Below are 10,677 nucleotides of genomic sequence, written 5' to 3'. Positions count from 1 at the left end.
AACACATCGTAATAATTATTACAAATTATCACGTAAAAAGACACACCTAATATTAAAAAAGGCTCAAAAATATCGCGAATAAATTAAATTTATTTTTGCTATATCGTCGTGAAAAAGTCAATGACAGAAAATATATTTGTTTCGCATATTTTGGTGAACTTTTTTAAAACTTTTTGAAATGGTCTGCTGGCTACAAAGAAACAACACAAACAGCTTTTTCATAAATGCAGAAACTATCGTCTGTCAGGGTGAAAAAATTAATTCAAACTAAGGAATTTTTAATGCAAATTAACTCTTCCGTCTGTCTAGGGTATTAGGGCCTGTTTTACTATGTCGAAAGAAAATGTTTGCGAACGAAAAACACCTAAACTTTGGTTTTCATGGCAACATTAACTTGGTGTTTGCGTTAAAACAACTACAAAATTTAAAAATCATACACGTGTTTAGTTGTTTTTCTTTCGTTTTCATTCGACATAGTGAAACAGGCTGTAAATTTGTGTGAGTAGTAAAACCTGCCATAAAATAGGTATGTTCGTTTACTCACTAATTTGTACAAGTCCAGTAACTTCTTGTAAACGACTAAGGTCTTTTGCATTGTACTGTAGAGTAAATGAACAACATCCAGTAACAATTCGTACAAATTTTGAGTAAACGAACACACATAATATATGAGTTTAATTTTATGTGCTACTTTTATTATCAGCCCAATCATAAACATCATCTCACCGTGAGTTTTCTCACTATCGCCTCCTCCCTTATTACAAACATCATACAAATCAAAACTCACGTTCGTGAGAAAAGTAGCTATCATAAATGTCAAAAAAGTGAGAATGTGAGGCAATTTTCTCTCACTACAGTAATCAAGGTGAGTTGAACAGAAAAATGTAATATGGACATTTTCAGTAGAAAAAAAATCGACAAAAACGAATACTTTGCATTTGGATACGAAGTTGAAGTTGGCCAACATTTTTCAGATATGGGAAGCGGTTCAGTAGTGGGATTCTGTAACTCATTTTTGCTGTTACCGGCAAAAATCGGTAAAATTAAATCGCAAAATTATGACTAAAAACATAAAGAAAAGTTGGCATCACTGCTTGTGTCGGTAGAGGCTAGCGACAACTTTGTATTCATAGTTAACTTACCGAAAAATTTCGTTAATTACACTGTGATACAAAATTGGACAAAATTTTTTTGCAGGATTTCTGATGCACAAATTCGGTTTTGTGGGAGTCCATAGAAGACGAAAATACCTTTGGTTTCTTTGGGTCACTTCGGGTTTTGATTTTATAACGGTAAATGTAGTGAAAAATGGGCTTTCTTGGATTTTCAAGTTTAAACGTACATTACTGCTTTTTTCCACAACCGATTTGCACACACTGTTTTTCATTATAAAGGGGAGAGTTATGCCTTTCGAACAAGCAATAGGTTTTTAAAATCGGTTAACAAATGGCCAAGTAATAGTGGTTTAAGTGTGACAAAAACGCATTAAAAAACAGTAAAATGTTTTTCCTTGTGCTCTAGGCTGCGTAACCGACACCTAACAGTACAATTATTTACTGTTAGCAAGTAGTAAATTTAGTTGGCTTTCCAAAATGGGAAAAACCAACGAAATCGGTTGAAAAATGAATGCGTTATGGCATTTTTTGTGTTTCAACATTTTGGTATTTTTTCATATTTTCCTTTATAAAAGATGGGTATCTTAGCATGTATGATTCTAATTGTGATTATCCTGCTTAACAATTACGCACAAGGTATCAATGTATTATAAAGGAAAATATGAAAAAAACCAAAAAGTTGAAACACAAAAAATGCCATAACGCATTAATTTTTTAACGGATTTTGTTGCTTTTTCCCATTTTGGAAAGCCAACTAAATTTCCTACTTGCTAACTGTAAATAATTGTACTGTTAGGTATCATTTACGCAGCCTAGAGCACAGAGAAAAACATTTTACTGTTTTTTAATGCGTTTTTGTCACACTTAAACCACTATTAGTTAGCCATTTGTTAACCAAATTTAAAAACCTATGGTTTGTTCGAAAGGCATTACTCTCTCCTTTATAATAAAAAACAGTGTGTGCAAATCGGTTGTGGAAAAAAGAAGTAGTGTCCGTTTAAAGTTGAAAATCCAAGAAAGCCAATTTTTCACTACATTTACCGTTATAAAATGAAAAACCGAAGTGACCCAAAGAAACCAAAGCTATTTTCGTCTTCTGTGGACTCCCACAAAACCGAATTTATGCATTAGAACCCCTGCAAATTTTCACTGTAGCACAGTGTTATCGAAATTATAAGCATTTTAATTTTACCGACAATTATCGATAACGGCAAAAATGAGTTACAGAATCCCACTACAGAATTATAGGATGGCAACGAAAATGGAAGAGGACCCAATCAGGAGCAACACCTTCCTTTCTGCAATTGTCGTTTCTTGACAGAACAATGTGCATATCACTTAATGTGCATACATCACTGATGGGCAGAAATGCTCTGCGTCACACACAAAAGTGTAAAAAATACATGAGTCTCTCGCAATTTGCCCATCAGTGATACATACATATTTAGGTACTTACAAACTTTGCGGCAACTCAGGAGGATACGTGACATATCGTAAGTGCCTTTGATTTGTTCTTTGCTGGCTATGGTTTCCCAGCAAAATATTCGATGCCAACGATGCTATTCAAGCATCAGTGCAAGTGACATGCCACCTTTTTACCATCTTCGCATGTTCTTTTTAAAAGACCGTGACCCCCAAAAGATCTAAATCATTTTGGATGACATATTTAATAACACAGTGGAATGGTATCTTAACCAAAAGCTTTGCATGGCATCTATACCAAACCTTTGGCATGACATCACTAACGCTTCGGCATGTCATATGCCACGAATAAGAAGAAGTTAAAATAGGAGGGATTAGATTTATAAAGTAAAATATAAAAATATTATAAAAAAAAACATAAAGAAAAGAAAGTTAACATTGCACATGGTTCAATTATTTGAAGGTTGGTCAGGTTCATTAAAAAAACAAAACAACTCTGATGCCGGTTTGCTTATAACTTCAAATTTCAACGGATAGAAGGACGGACGAACATCATTATATCGACACCTAATTTATGGTGATCAATAATGTAATGAAGATGTTTTAAAAAAATATAAGAACTTACCCTCTTTGAGTTTCAACTTCATGCTGGTATTCTTCCAACTCCATTACATTGATGCTAATGAAGAAATGAAACCCATACTTATATAAGTGCAATTTTAACAATAATGTTTACATCTAGAACTTACTACAGGTTTCTATAATGCCTTCATCCTCAGCAGCGTTCGAAAGGATCATACTAAAATATATTAATATGTATTTCTATTCAAGTTTTTATGGTTTTACTTACTCTGTCTCCTTTGTAGAAACAATAAATGGTACAGCGTTTGGCATTAACGCATATCTTGTGTTTCGCACTATAATGTCTTCAGGAATAAATTGGTCTTCACAGACCACTTGATTTAATTTAAACGTTTTACCAGATGCTGTTGACCACTTTGATCTCCGCGTATTGTCAACAGTAGTTGAATTCTGTAACACATTTTTTGAGTTACCGACAAAATTCGGTAAAATTAAAACGCAAAATAATGAATGAAAAGTATCAATAAAAGTTGACAGCACTGTTGCTATCGGTGGGACTTAGCGACAGCTTTGTTTTGATTGTTAACTTGTCGAAAATTTTCGTTAATTACCGAAATTATAAGCATTTTAATTTTACCGACTTTTGTCGATAATCAATAAATGAGTTACAGAATTCGACTACTGCTGTTACTCTAAAGAAGCGTCCATTTAGGGCGCAATACAATTTCTTGCATAATACGCAAATTTTTATTTTTTGGTTTTAGTTTTTATTTGAATTGAATTTGCTTTTGAATTAATTTATTTTGTCAGTTTACAACCCGGCAAACAAGTTTGGAAGTAGGGCAATGCAGAGTTATGATTTCAATACATCTTTCGATGCAGTCCACACGGAGTTATGAAAAATGCACTCCGCTGGATACATTTTAGAACAGAGCTGAGCAAAATAGAGAGAGAGGCAAATTTAAGAGAGAATTAATATTTAGTTTTGCTTGATGTTTCATTACGTATTTCAACATTTTTTAAACATTAATGTTGTCTAAAATCGTCCACAATGCAAATTATTAAAAAATATAAATACAAAATTGCATAAAATTTTAATTGTTTATTGTTCGCAAAAAATTAAGAGTACGCTTTCACAATTTGTCTGTGTGCTAGCACACAGGCGTGCTCACCCCTATTTTAGAAGAACTCGCTTACAGTCGCAGTCTTTTTTTCTGAACACAAGAAAGAGTGTCTAAAATTATAAGATTTTTTTTTTTAAATAAAGAAATATAAACTGAAGATACGAACATTGCTGTAATTCACGAGACGCAAAAAATTTTTGAAGTGGTGTTAGAGTTTCTTTGGAAATCTAAACTGGAGTTGGAGGAAAAATGAAAAACCATTGGGATGATGAAGCAATATCAGTTGTGGTGTCACAAAAAGCAGGGCAGAGGAAGTAAACTCAGTTATGTTCAAATTTAATGGAGAGTTTTTATAAATTTGCATTAGTGTAATAAAGTTAATATTCTTATTTACACGAATAAGCGACGTATTTTATTTATTTTGGGATATTTGGAATGGCTTGCATTTTATAGCATCTTTAGACTGCATATCAATTCAATCCAAAACACTACATCAAAGGCTGTGATTTGGATCGAAAATGGAGTGCATCCTAGCTGTGTGCCGTGGAAGCAAAATGGAGTGCATCCTTGCTGCGCGCTCTCTTGTAAAATTCATAGGTGAATTCATAGGAAAAGGTGTACTCCAGCGGCAATTGTTCTAATGATTTAACTGCATCCGCTGATGCAAACTTTTTACTGGGCATAAATAAATGTATACATACAAACAAACTCAAAATTATTTGACCTCAGAAAAAATTGTAATCATATGTTTGCTGTGTCGTACCTTGTAAAGATTATACCATGGTATTAACCATGGCACAATTGCCCAGGTAGTGGCATTGTAAAATTTTGATTATGTTAAGGCCTGCGTACATAAGCTGCCTTGCCTGCTTACCTTGCTTACTTCTGATAAAAGAATAAAAAAGAAAAGGGCAACCCAGTTCGAAATTTCCTCGGCCTTCTTTATTCTTTTATTTTTATTATGTCAAAATTGAAGCAGGAAAGCAAGGCAATCAAGGTCAAATGTCAATTCCATAGCGCAAACGTCAAATAAATCCTCATGAAGTGGGTTCACCCGGCAAAAAAACTCTAGTGTAACCGAACTATAACTTCTATTCAGAGAGCAAGAGAGATTTTACTCTTCGATATGAAAATAGAGAAAAAAGTAAAAAGAGAGCATTTAGTAAACTTTAGCAAGACAACAGTTGATAACCAAAACAAAAACATTGGCGCCAAAGCACGAAAGAAAAACTAATTCCAAAGCAATGGAAAAGTTCTTCAAATTTAAGCAAAATAAATAAAAAGTAATTAATATATTAATAAAATAATCAGTAAATAAATAAAAATAGCTGAATCGTAATATTTATAGTATTTTTCCACAAAAATCAGATAAACGTTGAGCAGCGGACCATTAGCAGATGATTAAAAAACAGCTGATCGAACTTGCTAAATGTTGCTGGGAAAAATTCTTCAGCAACTTTTAGCAATTTTTCAGCAAACAACTGTCAAAATTGTTCTCTCACTTCGCTCTCTTTTACTGAACTTTTGTGTAAAAAGACAGCATTTAGTAACACATCGTAATAATTATTACAAATTATCACGTAAAAAGACACACCTAATATTAAAAAAGGCTCAAAAATATCGCGAATAAATTAAATTTATTTTTGCTATATCGTCGTGAAAAAGTCAATGACAGAAAATATATTTGTTTCGCATATTTTGGTGAACTTTTTTAAAACTTTTTGAAATGGTCTGCTGGCTACAAAGAAACAACACAAACAGCTTTTTCATAAATGCAGAAACTATCGTCTGTCAGGGTGAAAAAATTAATTCAAACTAAGGAATTTTTAATGCAAATTAACTCTTCCGTCTGTCTAGGGTATTAGGGCCTGTTTTACTATGTCGAAAGAAAATGTTTGCGAACGAAAAACACCTAAACTTTGGTTTTCATGGCAACATTAACTTGGTGTTTGCGTTAAAACAACTACAAAATTTAAAAATCATACACGTGTTTAGTTGTTTTTCTTTCGTTTTCATTCGACATAGTGAAACAGGCTGTAAATTTGTGTGAGTAGTAAAACCTGCCATAAAATAGGTATGTTCGTTTACTCACTAATTTGTACAAGTCCAGTAACTTCTTGTAAACGACTAAGGTCTTTTGCATTGTACTGTAGAGTAAATGAACAACATCCAGTAACAATTCGTACAAATTTTGAGTAAACGAACACACATAATATATGAGTTTAATTTTATGTGCTACTTTTATTATCAGCCCAATCATAAACATCATCTCACCGTGAGTTTTCTCACTATCGCCTCCTCCCTTATTACAAACATCATACAAATCAAAACTCACGTTCGTGAGAAAAGTAGCTATCATAAATGTCAAAAAAGTGAGAATGTGAGGCAATTTTCTCTCACTACAGTAATCAAGGTGAGTTGAACAGAAAAATGTAATATGGACATTTTCAGTAGAAAAAAAATCGACAAAAACGAATACTTTGCATTTGGATACGAAGTTGAAGTTGGCCAACATTTTTCAGATATGGGAAGCGGTTCAGTAGTGGGATTCTGTAACTCATTTTTGCTGTTACCGGCAAAAATCGGTAAAATTAAATCGCAAAATTATGACTAAAAACATAAAGAAAAGTTGGCATCACTGCTTGTGTCGGTAGAGGCTAGCGACAACTTTGTATTCATAGTTAACTTACCGAAAAATTTCGTTAATTACACTGTGATACAAAATTGGACAAAATTTTTTTGCAGGATTTCTGATGCACAAATTCGGTTTTGTGGGAGTCCATAGAAGACGAAAATACCTTTGGTTTCTTTGGGTCACTTCGGGTTTTGATTTTATAACGGTAAATGTAGTGAAAAATGGGCTTTCTTGGATTTTCAAGTTTAAACGTACATTACTGCTTTTTTCCACAACCGATTTGCACACACTGTTTTTCATTATAAAGGGGAGAGTTATGCCTTTCGAACAAGCAATAGGTTTTTAAAATCGGTTAACAAATGGCCAAGTAATAGTGGTTTAAGTGTGACAAAAACGCATTAAAAAACAGTAAAATGTTTTTCCTTGTGCTCTAGGCTGCGTAACCGACACCTAACAGTACAATTATTTACTGTTAGCAAGTAGTAAATTTAGTTGGCTTTCCAAAATGGGAAAAACCAACGAAATCGGTTGAAAAATGAATGCGTTATGGCATTTTTTGTGTTTCAACATTTTGGTATTTTTTCATATTTTCCTTTATAAAAGATGGGTATCTTAGCATGTATGATTCTAATTGTGATTATCCTGCTTAACAATTACGCACAAGGTATCAATGTATTATAAAGGAAAATATGAAAAAAACCAAAAAGTTGAAACACAAAAAATGCCATAACGCATTAATTTTTTAACGGATTTTGTTGCTTTTTCCCATTTTGGAAAGCCAACTAAATTTCCTACTTGCTAACTGTAAATAATTGTACTGTTAGGTATCATTTACGCAGCCTAGAGCACAGAGAAAAACATTTTACTGTTTTTTAATGCGTTTTTGTCACACTTAAACCACTATTAGTTAGCCATTTGTTAACCAAATTTAAAAACCTATGGTTTGTTCGAAAGGCATTACTCTCTCCTTTATAATAAAAAACAGTGTGTGCAAATCGGTTGTGGAAAAAAGAAGTAGTGTCCGTTTAAAGTTGAAAATCCAAGAAAGCCAATTTTTCACTACATTTACCGTTATAAAATGAAAAACCGAAGTGACCCAAAGAAACCAAAGCTATTTTCGTCTTCTGTGGACTCCCACAAAACCGAATTTATGCATTAGAACCCCTGCAAATTTTCACTGTAGCACAGTGTTATCGAAATTATAAGCATTTTAATTTTACCGACAATTATCGATAACGGCAAAAATGAGTTACAGAATCCCACTACAGAATTATAGGATGGCAACGAAAATGGAAGAGGACCCAATCAGGAGCAACACCTTCCTTTCTGCAATTGTCGTTTCTTGACAGAACAATGTGCATATCACTTAATGTGCATACATCACTGATGGGCAGAAATGCTCTGCGTCACACACAAAAGTGTAAAAAATACATGAGTCTCTCGCAATTTGCCCATCAGTGATACATACATATTTAGGTACTTACAAACTTTGCGGCAACTCAGGAGGATACGTGACATATCGTAAGTGCCTTTGATTTGTTCTTTGCTGGCTATGGTTTCCCAGCAAAATATTCGATGCCAACGATGCTATTCAAGCATCAGTGCAAGTGACATGCCACCTTTTTACCATCTTCGCATGTTCTTTTTAAAAGACCGTGACCCCCAAAAGATCTAAATCATTTTGGATGACATATTTAATAACACAGTGGAATGGTATCTTAACCAAAAGCTTTGCATGGCATCTATACCAAACCTTTGGCATGACATCACTAACGCTTCGGCATGTCATATGCCACGAATAAGAAGAAGTTAAAATAGGAGGGATTAGATTTATAAAGTAAAATATAAAAATATTATAAAAAAAAACATAAAGAAAAGAAAGTTAACATTGCACATGGTTCAATTATTTGAAGGTTGGTCAGGTTCATTAAAAAAACAAAACAACTCTGATGCCGGTTTGCTTATAACTTCAAATTTCAACGGATAGAAGGACGGACGAACATCATTATATCGACACCTAATTTATGGTGATCAATAATGTAATGAAGATGTTTTAAAAAAATATAAGAACTTACCCTCTTTGAGTTTCAACTTCATGCTGGTATTCTTCCAACTCCATTACATTGATGCTAATGAAGAAATGAAACCCATACTTATATAAGTGCAATTTTAACAATAATGTTTACATCTAGAACTTACTACAGGTTTCTATAATGCCTTCATCCTCAGCAGCGTTCGAAAGGATCATACTAAAATATATTAATATGTATTTCTATTCAAGTTTTTATGGTTTTACTTACTCTGTCTCCTTTGTAGAAACAATAAATGGTACAGCGTTTGGCATTAACGCATATCTTGTGTTTCGCACTATAATGTCTTCAGGAATAAATTGGTCTTCACAGACCACTTGATTTAATTTAAACGTTTTACCAGATGCTGTTGACCACTTTGATCTCCGCGTATTGTCAACAGTAGTTGAATTCTGTAACACATTTTTTGAGTTACCGACAAAATTCGGTAAAATTAAAACGCAAAATAATGAATGAAAAGTATCAATAAAAGTTGACAGCACTGTTGCTATCGGTGGGACTTAGCGACAGCTTTGTTTTGATTGTTAACTTGTCGAAAATTTTCGTTAATTACCGAAATTATAAGCATTTTAATTTTACCGACTTTTGTCGATAATCAATAAATGAGTTACAGAATTCGACTACTGCTGTTACTCTAAAGAAGCGTCCATTTAGGGCGCAATACAATTTCTTGCATAATACGCAAATTTTTATTTTTTGGTTTTAGTTTTTATTTGAATTGAATTTGCTTTTGAATTAATTTATTTTGTCAGTTTACAACCCGGCAAACAAGTTTGGAAGTAGGGCAATGCAGAGTTATGATTTCAATACATCTTTCGATGCAGTCCACACGGAGTTATGAAAAATGCACTCCGCTGGATACATTTTAGAACAGAGCTGAGCAAAATAGAGAGAGAGGCAAATTTAAGAGAGAATTAATATTTAGTTTTGCTTGATGTTTCATTACGTATTTCAACATTTTTTAAACATTAATGTTGTCTAAAATCGTCCACAATGCAAATTATTAAAAAATATAAATACAAAATTGCATAAAATTTTAATTGTTTATTGTTCGCAAAAAATTAAGAGTACGCTTTCACAATTTGTCTGTGTGCTAGCACACAGGCGTGCTCACCCCTATTTTAGAAGAACTCGCTTACAGTCGCAGTCTTTTTTTCTGAACACAAGAAAGAGTGTCTAAAATTATAAGATTTTTTTTTTAAATAAAGAAATATAAACTGAAGATACGAACATTGCTGTAATTCACGAGACGCAAAAAATTTTTGAAGTGGTGTTAGAGTTTCTTTGGAAATCTAAACTGGAGTTGGAGGAAAAATGAAAAACCATTGGGATGATGAAGCAATATCAGTTGTGGTGTCACAAAAAGCAGGGCAGAGGAAGTAAACTCAGTTATGTTCAAATTTAATGGAGAGTTTTTATAAATTTGCATTAGTGTAATAAAGTTAATATTCTTATTTACACGAATAAGCGACGTATTTTATTTATTTTGGGATATTTGGAATGGCTTGCATTTTATAGCATCTTTGGACTGCATATCAATTCAATCCAAAACACTACATCAAAGGCTGTGATTTGGATCGAAAATGGAGTGCATCCTAGCTGTGTGCCGTGGAAGCAAAATGGAGTGCATCCTTGCTGCGCGCTCTCTTGTAAAATTCATAGGTGAATTCATAGGAAAAGGTGTACTCCAGCGGCAATTGTTCTAATGA

This window comes from Musca autumnalis, unplaced genomic scaffold, assembly GCF_047663935.1.
Source record: "Musca autumnalis isolate F117 unplaced genomic scaffold, ASM4766393v1 scaffold_3, whole genome shotgun sequence".
Taxonomy (NCBI): Eukaryota; Metazoa; Arthropoda; class Insecta; order Diptera; family Muscidae; genus Musca; species Musca autumnalis.
Note: the sequence above shows the minus strand (reverse complement) of the source record.